The following is a 14549-nucleotide window of genomic DNA, read 5'->3' on the forward strand; positions in this document are numbered from 1 at the left end:
ATGCGATCGGGAAATTTTCAGGCGGATTTTTCTCCTCTCCTCCACTCTACCAACTGACATGCCGCACTCTAACCAGAGCAGATTTTGAGAATTTTCACTTTTTTGAGGACTCACTGATCAAAAACTGTAAATCTCAGCCAGACATAAAATACATTCCTGCGAAGACAAGAAAAATCACTACGTTTTGATGGTTAAATGAAGTTTCTAGGTGAACGTATGGCGAGGCAGTGGCGTTTGGAAAACAGTGGATTTTTCAAGCCGATTTTTTTTCGGTCCCCATTCATTTCTATGGGATTTTTTGCGCTGTTTTTTGCGAATAATTCTGCGAAAAAATGACGAATTTCTTAGAAAAGTCATAGCACACTATTCCCGATGAAGCCGCACGTTTTGATATATAATTTATTTTGGTTTTCTCAAAGCCCTAGGACTAGTTAGCGACCGAAAATGTGAAGAAAAATTGATATTGGGGTAGTAATGGAAATACTAGACAATTCCCGCTCGCGGAAATCGTGGGAGGGGCTCGGGATGTGTGCATGTCCGGAGAGGCGTATTTATTCTAACGGCTGTGTGAAGCTGAGAGGTTTTGGTGATATTTTCTGGTCCGTCACAGACTTTTATTTTAAAATTGTGCTGTGCTTTTATTTTCAAAGGCAGAGACATGAAGATCTCACCTGGTCAAAATTTGGATTGGAGATACTCTAAAGGCTGTGTGAAGCTGAGAGGTTGAACTGGCAAATTGTGCTGTGCTTTTAATTTGAAAGGCAGAGACAGGAAGATCTCACCTGGTCAAAATTTGGATTGGAGTTACTGTAAAGCTGGGGTGTCAAACTCAGTTCCTGGAGGACCACAATCCTCTGTGTTCTAGATGTTTCCTTCTTACAACACACCTGATTCAAATGATTAGCTATCATTAAGCTCAGCAGAAGCCTGATAACGAGCCTGATCATTTGTATCAGGTGTGTTGGAACTGAGTTTGACACCCCTGTTCTAAAGGCTGTGTGAAGCTGAGATGTTGAACTGGCATTTCCAGTCTGTCGCAGGCTTTTATTTAGAAATTGTGCTGTGCTTGTATTTCGAAAGGCAGAGATTTGAAGATCTCACCTGGTCAAAATTTGGACTGGAGTTATTGTAAAGGCTGTGTGAAGCTGAGAGGTTTAACTGGTGTTTTCGGGCCCATTGCAGGCTTTTATTTTGAAATTGTGCTGTGCTTTTATTTTGAAAGGGAAAGACAGGAAGATCTCACCTGGTCAACATTTGGATTGGAGTTACTCTAAAGCAGGGGTGTCAAACTCTGTTCCTGGAGGTCCACTATCCTCTATGTTTTAGATGTTTACCTCTTCCAACACACCTGATTCAAATGATCAGCGTATCATGAAGCTCAGCAGAAGCATTATAACGAGCCTGATCATTTGAATCAGGTGATTTGGAAGAGGGAAACATCTAAAACATAGAGGATTGTAGTTACTCAAAAGGCTGTGTGAAGCAGAGAGGTTGAACTGGCGTTTCCAGCCTGTTGCAGGATTTTATTTTGAAATTGTGCTGTGCTTTTATTGTGAGAGGCAGAGACAGGAAGATCTCACCTGGTCAACATTTGGATTGGAGTTACTGTAAAGTCTGTGTGAAGTTGACAGGTTAAACTGGCGTTTTCTGGTCCGTCACAGACTTTTATTTTGAAATTTTGCTGTGCTTTTATTTTGAAAGGCAGAAACAGGAAGATCTCACCTGGTCAAAATTTGGATTAGAGTTACTCTATAGCAGGGGTGTCTAACTCAGTTCCTGGAGGTTCACTATCCTCTATGTTCCAGATGTTTCAATCTTACAACACACCTGATTCAAATAATCAGCTCATCATTAAGCTCAGCAGAAGCCTGATAACGAGCCTGATCATTTGAATCAGGTGTGTTGGAACTGAGTTTGGCACCCCTGCTCTAAAGGCTGTGTGAAGCTGAGAGGTTGAACTGATTTTCAGGCTGAAATGCAGCTCCTGTGGAGGTATTGGGTGTGAAGGTGGGTGTGGCACTCCAATGAGTCTGTGTGTGTGCGTGGGAGCATGCCTGCGCGTGTGTAAGGGCGGTTGCTATGGGCCCCATAGCAACGGTGCCTGCCACAGACAGCAGAAAAGTGCTTCTCAGCAGCAGCGCGCAACGTCTCGTTCTGGCGCTAATTGTGGGCTAACCGTGAATGCTAGCTGAAAACTAAAATGACCGTGAGTGAGAGGAAGGCCGTGGCTTTCCATAAATGTAATTATTTTTCAAATATTGTGAGAAATGACCGAGTTGCAGCGATTTAAAAAACACTGTCCCTCCATGAGGCAGATGATTCAGTTTACATTGGTTCTTATGGAGAGAACGGTGCAACTTTGGTCTAAACTGCTGCCTGCCATTTCACTTCAGAAAGAGCTAGGTCTTCAAACTTGGATTCATTTGAATCCCAGGAAAATTGTTTACAATCTGACCAAATTTGATTCCCCTAACATTTATAGTTTGGTCGTGAGGGCGATGCGATCGGGAAATTTTCAGGTAGATTTTTCTCCTCTCCTCCACTCTACTAATTGACATGCCGCACTCTAAACAGAGCAAATTTTGAAAATTTTCACTTTTTTGAGGACTCACTGATCAAAAACTGTAAATCTCAGCCTGACACAAACTACATTCCTGCGGAGACAAGAAAAATCACTGCGTTTTGATGGTTAAATGACGTTTCTAGGTGAACGTATGGCGAAGCAGTGGCGTTTGGAAAACAGTGGATTTTTTGAGCCGATTTTTTTCACTCCCCATTCATTTTCTATGGGACTTTTTTCGCAGTTTTTTGCGAATAATTCTGCGAAAAAATGACGAATGTCTTAGAAAAGTCATAGCCCGGGATTCCCGATGAAGCCGCACGTTTTGATATATAATTTGTTTTGGTTTTCTCAAAGCCCTAGGACGAGTTAGCGACCGAAAAACGGCGGAAACGTTAATAATAATAAAAGATAAACGCAGCAGGAGAACAATAGTGGCTCGTGGCTTCGCCACGAGCCACTCTCCTCCCATTGCTTTGCAATGGAGAGGAGAGTGGCTCGTGTCGAAGCCCGAGCCCCTAACTAGACAATTCCCGCTCGCGGAAATCGTGGGAGGGGCTCGGGATGTGTGCATGTCCGGAGCTGGGCAGGAGAGGGGTATTTTTTGGTCCGTCACAGGCTTTTATTTTGAAATTGTGCTGTGCTTTTATTTTGAAAGGCAGAGACAGGAAGATCTCACCTGGTCAAAATTTGGATTGGAGTTACTGTAAAGCAGGGGTGTCAAACTCAGTTCCTGGAGGTCCACTATCCTCTGTGTTCTTGATGTTTCCTTCTTACATCATAAAGCTCAGCAGAAGCCTGATAACGAGCCTGATCATTTGTATCAGGTGTGTTGGAACTGAGTTTGACACCCCTGCTCTAAAGGCTGTGTGAAGCTGAGAGGTTGAACTGGTGTTTTCAGGCCCATCGAAGACTTTTATTTTGAAATTGTGCTGTGCTTTTATTTTGAAAGGGAAAGACAGGAAGATCTCATCTGGTCAACATTTGGATTGGAGTTACTGTAAAGCAGGGGTGTCAAACTCAGTTCATGGAGGTCCACTATCCTCTATGTTTTAGATGTTTCCCTCTTCCAACACACCTGATTCAAATGATCAGCTCATCATCAAGCTCAGCAGAAGCCTGATAACGAGCCTGATGATTTGAATCAGGTGTGTTGGAACTGAGTTTGACACCCCTGCTGTAAAGGCTGTGTGAAGCTGAGAGGTTGAACTGATTTTCAGGCTGAAATGCAGCTCCTGTGTAGGTATTGGGTGTGAAGGTGGGTGTGGCACTCCAATGAGTCTGTGTGTGTGCGTGGGACCATGCCTGCGCGTGTGTAAGAGCGGTTGCTATGGCCCCCATAGCAACGGTGCCTGCCACAGACAGCAAAAAAGTGCTTCTCAGGAGCAGCGCGCAATGTCTCGTTCTGGCGCTAATTGTGGGCTAACCGTGAATGGTAGCTGAAAACTAAAATGACCGTGAGCGAGAGGAAGGCTGTGGCTTTCCATAAATGTAATTATTTTCCACATATTGTGAGAAATGACCGAGTTACAGCGATTTAAAAAACACTGTCCCTCCATGAGGCAGATGATTCAGTTTACATTGGTTCCTATGGAGAGAACGGTGCGACTTTGGTCTAAACTGCTGCCTGCCATTTCACTTCAGAAAGAGCTAGGTTATCAAACTTGGATTCATTTAAACCCCAGGAAATTTGTCTACAATCTGACTAAATTTCATTCCCCTACCATTTATGGTTTGGTCGTGAGGGCGATGCGATCGGGAAATTTTCAGGCGGATTTTTCACCTCTCCTCCACTCTACCAACTGACATGCCGCACTCTAACCAGAGCAGATTTTGAGAATTTTCACTTTTTTGAGGACTCACTGATCAAAAACTGTAAATCTCAGCCTGACATAAACTACATTCCTGCGGAGACAAGAAAAATCACTGCATTTTGATGGTTAAATGAAGTTTCTAGGTGAACGTATGGCGAAGCAGTGGCGTTTGGAAAAAAGTGGATTTTTTGAGCCGATTTTTTTCACTCCCCATTCATTTCCTATGGGACTTTTTTCGCAGTTTTTTGCGAATAATTCTGCGATAAAATGACGAATGTCTTAGAAAAGTCATAGCACACTATTCCCAATGAAGCCGCACGTTTTGATATATAATTTGTTTTGGTTTTCTCAAAGCCCTGGGACTAGTTAGCGACCGAAAAACGGCGGAAACGTGAAGAATAAAAGATAAACGCAGCAGGAGAACAATAGTGGCTCGTGGCTTCGCCACGAGCCACTCTCCTCCCATTGCTTTGCAATGGAGAGGAGAGTGGCTCGTGTCGAAGCCCGAGCCCCTAACTAGACAATTCCCGCTCGCGGAAATCGTGGGAGGGGCTCGGGATGTGTGCATGTCCGGAGCTGGGCAGGAGAGGGGTGTTTTTTGGTCCGTCACAGGCTTTTATTTTGAAATTGTGCTGTGCTTTTATTTTGAAAGGAAGAGACAGGAAGATCTCACCTGGTCAAAATTTGGATTGGAGTTACTCAAAAGGCTGTGTGAAGCTGAGAGGTTTAACTGGCGTTTTCAGTCCGTCGAAGGCTTTTATTTTGAAATTGTACTGTGCTTTTATTTTGAAAGGCAAAGACGGGAAGATCTCACCTGGTCAAAATTTGGATTGGAGTTACTGTAAAGGCTGTGTGAAGCTGAGAGGTTTAACTGGCGTTTTCAGTCCGTCGAAGGCTTTTATTTTGAAATTGTACTGTGCTTTTATTTTGAAAGGCAAAGACGGGAAGATCTCACCTGGTCAAAATTTGGATTGGAGTTACTGTAAAGGCTGTGTGAAGCTGAGAGGTTTAACTGGCAAATTGTGCTGTGCTTTTATTTTGAAAGGCAAAGACAGGAAGATATCACCTGGTCAACATTTGGATTGGAGTTATGCTAAAGCAGTCATGTCAAACTCAGTTCCTTGAGGTCCACTATCCTCTATGTTTTAGATGTTTCCCTCTTCCAACACACCTGTTTCAAATAATCAGCTCATCATCAAGCTCAGCAGAAGCCTGATAACGAGCCTGATCATTTGAATCAGGTGTGTTGGAACTGAGTTTGACACCCCTGCTCTAAAGGCTGTGTGAAGCTGAGAGGTTGAACTGATTTTCAGGCTGAAATGCAGCTCCTGTGGAGGTATTGGGTGTGAAGGTGGGTGTGGCACACCAATGAGTCTGTGTGTGTGCGTGGGAGCATGCCTGCGCGTGTGTAAGGGCGGTTGCTATGGGCCCCATAGCAACGGTGCCTGCCACAGACAGCAGAAAAGTGCTTCTCAGCAGCAGCGTGCAACGTCTCGTTCTGGCGCTAATTGTGGGCTAACCGTGAATGCTAGCTGAAAACTAAAATGACCGTGAGCGAGAGGAAGGCTGTGGCTATTCATACATATGATTATTTTCCAAATATTGTGAGAAATGACCGAGTTACAGCGATTTAAAAAACACTGTTCCTCCATGAGCCAGATGATTCAGTTTACATTGGTTCTAATGGGGAGAACGGTGCGACTTTGGTCTAAACTGCTGCCTGCCATTTCCCTTCAGAAAGAGATAGGTCTTCAAACTTGGATTCATTTGAATCCCAGGAAAATTGTCTACAATCTGACCAAATTTCATTCCCCTAACTTTTATGGTTTGGTCGTGAGGGCGATGCGATCGGGAAATTTTCAGGCGGATTTCTCTCCTCTCCTCCACTCTACCAACTGACATGCCGCACTCTAACCAGAGCAAATTTTGAGAATTTTCACTTTTTTGAGGACTCACTGATCAAAAACTGTAAATCTCAGCCTGACATAAACTACATTCCTGCGGAGACAAGAAAAATCACTGCGTTTTGATGGTTAAATGAAGTTTCTAGGTGAACGTATGGCGACGCAGTGGCGTTTGGAAAAAAGTGGATTTTTTGAGCCGATTTTTTTCACTCCCCATTCATTTTCAATGGGACTTTTTGCGCAGTTTTTTGCGAATAATTCTGCGATAAAATGACGAACTTCTTAGAAAAGTCATAGCACACTATTCCCGATGAAGCCGCACGTTTTGATATATAATTTATTTTGGTTTTCTCAAAGCCCTAGGACTAGTTAGCGACCGAAAAACGGCGGAAACGTGAAGAAAAAGAAAAGATAAACGCAGCAGGAGAACAATAGTGGCTCGTGGCTTCGCCACGAGCCACTCTCCTCCCATTGCTTTGCAATGGAGAGGAGAGTGGCTCGTGTCGAAGCCCGAGCCCCTAACTAGACAATTCCCGCTCGCGGAAATCGTGAGAGGGGCTCGGGATGTGTGCATGTCCGGATCTCACCAGGTCAAAATTTGAATTGGAGTTACTCAAAAGGCTGTGTGAAGGTGAGAGGTTAAACTGGTGTTTTCAGGCCCATCACAGGCTTTTATTTTGAAATTGTGCTGTGCTTTTATTTTGAAAGGCAGAGACAGGAAGATCTCACCTGGTCAAAATTTGGATTGAAGTTACTGTAAAGGCTGTGTGAAGCTGAGATTTTTAACTGGCATTTCCAGCCTGTCGCAGGCTTTTATTTTGAAATTGTGCTGTGCTTTTATTTTGAAAGGCAGAGACAGGAAGATCTCACCTGGTCAAAATTTGGACTGGAGTTATTGTAAAGGGTGTGTGAAGCTGAGAGGTTTAACTGGTGTTTTCAGGCCCATCGAAGGCTTTTATTTTGAAATTGTCCTGTGCTTTTATTTTGAAAGGGAAAGACAGGAAGATCTCACCTGGTCAACATTTGGATTGGAGTTATTCTAAAGCAGGGGTGGCAAACTCTTTTCCTGGAGGTCCACTATCCTCTATGTTTTAGATGTTTCCCTCTTCCAACACACCTGATTCAAATAATCAGCTCATCATCAAGCACAGCAGAAGCCTGATAACGAGCCTGATCATTTGAATCAGGTGTGTTGGAACTGAGTTTGACACCCCTGCAACAATGGCTGTGTGAAGCTGAGAGGTTGAACTGATTTTCAGGCTGAAATGCAGCTCCTGTGTAGGTATTGGGTGTGAAGGTGGGTGTGGCACACCAATGAGTCTGTGTGTGTGCGTGTGAACATGCCTGCGCGTGTGTAAGGGCGGTTGCTATGGGCCACCATAGTAACGGTGCCTGCCACAGACAGCAGAAAAGTGCTTCTCAGCAGCAGCGCGCAACGTCGCGTTCTGGCGCTAATTGTGGGCTAACCGTTAATGCTAGCTGAAAACTAAAATGACCGTGAGCGAGAGGAAGGCTGTGGCTATCCATATATATGATTATTTTCCAAATATTGTGAGAAATGACCGAGTAACAGCGATTTAAAAAACACTGTCCCTCCATGAGGCAGATGATCCAGTTTACATTGGTTCTAATGGAGAGAACGGTGCGACTTTGGTCTAAACTGCTGCCTGCCATTTCCCTTCAGAAAGAGCTAGGTCTTCAAACTTGGATTCATTTGAGTCCCAGGAAAATTGTTTACAATCTGACCAAATTTCATTCTCCAATCTCTTATCGTTTGGTCGTGAGGGCGATGCGATCGTGAAATTTTAAGGCGGATTTTTCTCCTCTCCTCCACTCTACCAACAGACATGCCGCACTCTAACCAGAGCAGATTTTGAGAATTTTCACTTTTTTGAGGACTCACTGAACAAAAACTGTAAATCTCAGCCTGACATAGAATACATTCCTGCGAAGACAAGAAAAATCACTGCGTTTTGATGGTTAAATGAAGTTTCTAGGTGAATGTATGGCGAAGCAGTGGCGTTTGGAAAACAGTGGATTTTTCAAGCCGATTTTTTTCATTCCCCATTCATTTCCTATGGGACTTTCGTCGTAGTTTTTTGCGAATAATTCTGCGAAAAAATGACGAATTTCTTAGAAAAGTCATAGCACACTATTCCCGAAGAAGCCGCACGTTTTGATGTATAATTTGCTTTGGTTTTCTCAAAGCCCTAGGACGAGTTAGCGACCGAAAATCGGCGGAAACGTGAAGAAAAAATGATATTGGGGTAGTAATGGAAATACTAGACAATTCCCGCTCGCGGAAATCGTGGGAGGGGCTCGGGATGTGTGCATGTCCGGAGAGGCGTATTTATTCTCACGGCTGTGTGAAGCTGAGAGGTTTTGGTGACATTTTCCGGTCCGTCACAGACTTTTATTTTAAAATTGTGCTGTGCTTTTATTTTAAAAGGCAGAGACATGAAGATCTCACCTGGTCAAAATTTGGATTGGAGTTACTGTAAAGCTGGGGTGTCAAACTCAGTTCCTGGAGGACCACTATCCTCTGTGTTCTAGATGTTTCCTTCTTACAACACACCTGATTCAAATGATTAGCTATCATTAAGCTCAGCAGAAGCCTGATAACGAGCCTGATCATTTGTATCAGGTGTGTTGGAACTGAGTTTGACACCCCTGTTCTAAAGGCTGTGTGAAGCTGAGATGTTGAACTGGCATTTCCAGTCTGTCGCAGGCTTTTATTTAGAAATTGTGCTGTGCTTGTATTTTGAAAGGCAGAGACAGGAAGATCTCACCTGGTCAACATTTGGATTGGAGTTACTGTAAAGGCTGTGTGAAGCTGAGGGGTTTAACTGGTGTTTTCCGGTGTGTGGAAGGCTTTTGTTTTCAAAGTGTGCTGTTATTTTATTTTGAAAGACAGAGAAAGGAAGATCTTACCTGGTCAATATTTGGATTGGAGTTACTCTATAGCAGGGGTGTCTAATTCAGTTCCTGGAGGTCCACTATCCTCTGTGTTGTACATGTTTCCTTCTTCCAACACACCTGATTCAAATGATTAGCTATCATTAAGCTCAGCAGAAGCCTGATAACGAGACTGATCATTTGAATCAGGTGTGTTGGAACTGAGTTTGACACCCCTGCTCTAAAGGCTGTGTGAAGCTGAGAGGTTGAACTGATTTTCAGGCTGAAATGCAGCTCCTGTGGAGGTATTGGGTGTGAAGGTGGGCGTGGCACACCAATGAGTCTGTGTGTGTGCGTGCGAACATGCCTGCGCGTGTGTAAGGGCGGTTGCTATGGGCCCCCATAGCAACGGTGCCTGCCACAGACAGCAAAAAAGTGCTTCTCAGCAGCAGCGCGCAACGTCTCGTTCTGGCGCTAATTGTGGGCTAACCGTGAATGCTAGCTGAAAACTAAAATGACCGTGAGCGAGAGGAGGGCTGTGGCTTTGCATAAATGTAATTATTTTCCAAATATTGTGAGAAATGACCGAGTTACAGCGATTTAAAAAACACTGTCCCTCCATGAGGCAGATGATTCAGTTTACATTGGTTCCTATGGAGAGAAGGGTGCGACTTTTGTCTAAACTGCTGCCTGCCATTTCACTTCAGAAAGAGCTAGGCCTTCAAACTTGGATTCATTTGAATCCCAGGAAATTTGTCTACAATCTGATCAAATTTCATTCCCCTACCATTTATGGTTTGGTCGTGAGGGCGATGCGATCGGGAAATTTTCAGGCGGATTTTTCACCTCTCCTCCACTCTACCAACTGACATGCCGCACTCTAACCAGAGCAGATTTTGAGAATTTTCACTTTTTTGAGGACTCACTGATCAAAAACTGTAAATGTCAGCCTGACATAAAATACATTCCTGCGAAGACAAGAAAAATCACTGCGTTTTGATGGTTAAATGAAGTTTCTAGGTGAACGTATGGCGAAGCAGTGGCGTTTGGAAAACAGTGGATTTTTTGAGCCGATTTTTTTCACTCCCCATTCATTTCCTATGGGACTTTTTTCGCAGTTTTTTGCGAATAATTCTGCGAAAAAATGACGAATTTCTTAGAAAAGTCATAGCACACTATTCCCGATGAAGCCGCACGTTTTGATATATAATTTGTTTTGGTTTTCTCAAAGCCCTAGGACGAGTTAGCGACCGAAAATCGGCGGAAACGTGAAGAAAAAATGATATTGGGGTAGTAATGGAAATACTAGACAATTCCCGCTCGCGGAAATCGTGGGAGGGGCTCGGGATGGGTGCATGTCCGGAGCTGGGCAGGAGAGGGTTATTTTTTGGTCCGTCACAGGCTTTTATTTTGAAATTGTGCTGTGCTTTTATTTTGAAAGGCAGAGACAAGAAGATCTCACCTGGTCAAAATTTGGATTGGAGTTACTCTAAAGGCTGTGTCAAGCTGAGAGGTTTAACTGGCATTTTTTGGTCTGTTTCAGGCTTTTATTTTGAAATTGTGCTGTGCTTTTATTTTGAAAGGCAGAGACAGGAAGATCAGACCTGGTTAAACTTTGGATTGGAGTAAAGGCTGTGTGAAGCTGAGAGGTTTAACTGGTGTTTTCAGGCCCATCGCAGGCTTTTATTTAGAAATTGTGCTGTGCTTTTATTTTGAAAGGCAGAGACGGGAAGATATCACCTGGTCAAAATTTGGATTGGAGTTACTCAAAAGGCTGTGTGAAGCTAAGATGATTAACTGGCATTTCCAGTCTGTTGCAGGCTTTTATTTTGAAATTGTGCTGTGCTTTTATTTTGAAAGGCAGAGACAGGAAGATCAGACCTGGTTAAAATTTGGATTGGAGTAAAGGCTGTGTGAAGCTGAGAGGTTTAACTGGAGTTTTCAGTCCGTTGCAGGCTTTTATTTTGAAATTGTGCTGTGCTTTTATTTTGAAAGGCAAAGACAGGAAGATCTCACCTGGTCAAAATTTGGATTTGAGTTACTCTAAAGCAGGGGTGTCAAACTCAGTTCCTGGAGGTCCACTATCCTCTGTGTTCTAGATGTTTCCTTCTTACATCATAAAGCTCAGCAGAAGCCTGATAACAAGCCTGATCATTTGAATCAGGTGTGTTGGAACTGAGTTTGACACCCCTGCTCTAAAGGCTGTGTGAAGCTGAGAGGTTGAACTGATTTTCAGGCTGACATGCAGCTCCTGTGGAGGTATTGGGTGTGAAGGTGGGTGTGGCACACCAATGAGGCTGTGTGTGTGCGTGGGACCATGCCTGCGCGTGTGTAAGGGCGGTTGCTATGGGCCCCCATAGCAACGGTGCCTGCCACAGACAGCAGAAAAGTGCTTCTCAGCAGCAGCGCGCGCAACGTCTCGTTCTGGTGCTAATTGTGGGCTAACCGTGAATGCTAGCTGAAAACTAAAATGACCGTGAGCGAGAGGAAGGCTGGGGCAAACCATAAATGTAATTATTTTCCAAATATTGTGAGAAATGACCGAGTTACAGCGATTTAAAAAACACTGTCCCTCCATGAGGCAGATGATCCAGTTTACATTGGTTCTAATGGAGAGAACGGTGCGACTTTGGTCTAAACTGCTGCCTGCCATTTCACTTCAGAAAGAGCTTGGTCTTCAAACTTGGATTCATTTGAGTCCCAGGAAAATTGTTTACAATCTGACCAAATTTCATTCTCCTATCTCTTATCGTTTGGTCGTGAGGGTGATGCGATCGTGAAATTTTCAGGCGGATTTTTCTCCTCTCCTCCACTCTACCAACAGACATGCCACACTCTAACCAGAGCAGATTTTGAGAATTTTCACTTTTTTGAGGACTCACTGATCAAAAACTGTAAATCTCAGCCTGACATAAAATACATTCCTGCGAAGACAAGAAAAATCACTGCGTTTTGATGGTCAAATGAAGTTTCTAGGTGAATGTATGGCGAAGCAGTGGCGTTTGGAAAACAGTGGATTTTTCAAGCCGATTTTTTTCATTCCCCATTCATTTCCTATGGGACTTTTTTCGTAGTTTTTTGCGAATAATTCTGCGAAAAAATGACGAATTTCTTAGAAAAGTCATAGCACACTATTCCCGAAGAAGCCGCACATTTTGATGTATAATTTGCTTTGGTTTTCTCAAAGCCCTGGGACGAGTTAGCGACCGAAAATCGGCGGAAACGTGAAGAAAAAATGATATTGGGGTAGTAATGGAAATACTAGACAATTCCCGCACGCGGAAATCGTGGGAGGGGCTCGGGATGTGTGCATGTCCGGAGTGGCATGGGAGAGGCGTATTTCGGCGTCTTCTGGTCCGTGGCAGGCTTTTATTTTGAAATTGTGCTGTGCTTTTATTTTGAAAGGCACAGACAGGAAGATCTCACCTGGTCAACATTTGGATTGGAGTTACTGTAAAGGCTGTGTGAAACTGAGAAGTTTAACTGGCAAATTGTGCTGTGCTTTTATTTTGAAAGACAGAGACAGGAAGATCTCACCAGGTCAACATTTGGATTGGAGTTACTGTAAAGGCTGTGTGAAGCTGAGAAGTTCAACTGGCGTTTCCAGTCCGTTGCAGGCTTTTATTTTGAAATTGTGCTGTGCCTTTATTTTGAAAGGCAAAGACAGGAAGATCTGACCTGGTCAAAATTTGGATTGGAGTTACTGTAAAGCAGGGGTGTCTAACTCAGTTCCCGGAGGACCACTATCCTCTGTGTTCTAGATGTTTCCTTCTTACAACACACCTGATTCAAATGATTAGCTATCATGAAGCTCAGCAGAAGCCTGATAACGAGCCTGATCATTTGAATCATGTGTGTTGGAACTGAGTTTGACACCCCTGCTCTAAAGGCTGTGTGAAGCTGAGAGGTTTAACTGGTGTTTTCAGGCCCATCGCAGGCTTTTATTTTGAAATTGTGCTGTGCTTTTATTTTGAAAGGGAAAGGCAGGAAGATCTCACCTGGTCAACATTTGGATTGGAGTTACTGTAAAGCAGGGGTGTCAAACTCAGTTCCTGGAGGCCCACTATCCTCTTTGTTCTAGATGTTTCCATCTTACATCATAAAGCTCAGGAGAAGCCTGATAACGAGCCTGATCATTTGAATCAGGTGTGTTGGAACTGAGTTTGACACCCCTGCTGTAAAGGCTGTGTGAAGCTGAGAGTTTGAACTGATTTTCAGGCTGAAATGCAGCTCCTGTGGAGGTATTGGGTGTGAAGGTGGGTGTGGCACACTAATGAGTCTGTGTGTGTGCGTGGGAGCATGCCTGCGCGTGTGTAAGGGCGGTTGCTATGGGCCCCATAGCAACGGTGCCTGCCACAGACAGCAGAAAAGTGCTTCTCAGCAGCAGCGCGCAACGTCTCGTTCTGGCGCTAATTGTGGGCTAACCGTGAACGCTACCTGAAAACCGACATGACCGTGAGTGAGAGGAGGGCTGTGGCTTTCCATAAATGTAATTATTTTCCAAATATTGTGAGAAATGACCGAGTTACAGCGATTTAAAAAACACTGTCCCTCCATGAGGCAGATGATTCAGTTTACATTGGTTCCAATGGAGAGAACGGTGCGACTTTGGTCTAAACTGCTGCCTGCCATTTCACTTCAGAAAGAGCTAGATCTTCAAACTTGGATTCATTTGAATCCCAGGAAAATTGTCTACAATCTGACCAAATTTCATTTTCCTAACTCTTATGGTTTGGTCGTGAGGGCGATGCGATCGTGAAATTTTCAGGCGGATTTTTCACCTCTCCTCCACTCTACCAACTGACATGCCGCACTCTAGCCAGAGCAGATTTTGAGAATTTTCACTTTTTTGAGGACTCACTGATCAAAAACTATAAATCTCAGCCTGACACAAAATACATTCCTACGAAGACAAGAAAAATCACTGCATTTTGATGGTTAAATGACTTTTCTAGGTGAACGTATGGCGAAGGAGTGGCGTTTGGAAAAGAGTGGATTTTTTTTTCAGTCCCCATTCATTTCTATGGGAATTTTTTCGCAGTTTTTTGAGAATAATTCTGCGATAAAATGACGAATTTCTTAGAAAAGTCATAGCCCGGGATTCCCGATGAAGCCGCACGTTTTGATATATAATTTGTTTTGGTTTTCTCAAAGCCCTAGGACGAGTTAGCGACCGAAAAACGGCGGAAACGTTAATAATAAAAGATAAACGCAGCAGGAGAACAATAGTGGCTCGTGGCTTCGCCACGAGCCACTCTCCTCCCATTGCTTTGCAATGGAGAGGAGAGTGGCTCGTGTCGAAGCCCGAGCCCCTAACTAGACAATTCCCGCTCGCGGAAATCGTGGGAGGGGCTCGGGATGTGTGCATGTCTGGAA

At 43.9% G+C, this 14549-nt stretch overlaps 1 long non-coding RNA gene across 1 annotated transcript; it reads left to right on the top strand.

Moving 5' to 3' along the window:
- The first annotated feature begins 1198 nt into the window (after positions 1 to 1198).
- LOC127531576 (uncharacterized) lies at positions 1199 to 13443 on the top strand. Its single transcript, XR_007938701.1, has 3 exons — positions 1199 to 1303; positions 5501 to 5615; positions 13320 to 13443. It is a non-coding gene; the product is annotated as an uncharacterized LOC127531576 (long non-coding RNA).
- The last annotated feature ends 1106 nt before the right edge of the window (positions 13444 to 14549 follow it).

The sequence above is a fragment of the Acanthochromis polyacanthus genome, chromosome 21, assembly GCF_021347895.1.
Source record: "Acanthochromis polyacanthus isolate Apoly-LR-REF ecotype Palm Island chromosome 21, KAUST_Apoly_ChrSc, whole genome shotgun sequence".
NCBI classification, from domain to species: domain Eukaryota; kingdom Metazoa; phylum Chordata; class Actinopteri; family Pomacentridae; genus Acanthochromis; species Acanthochromis polyacanthus.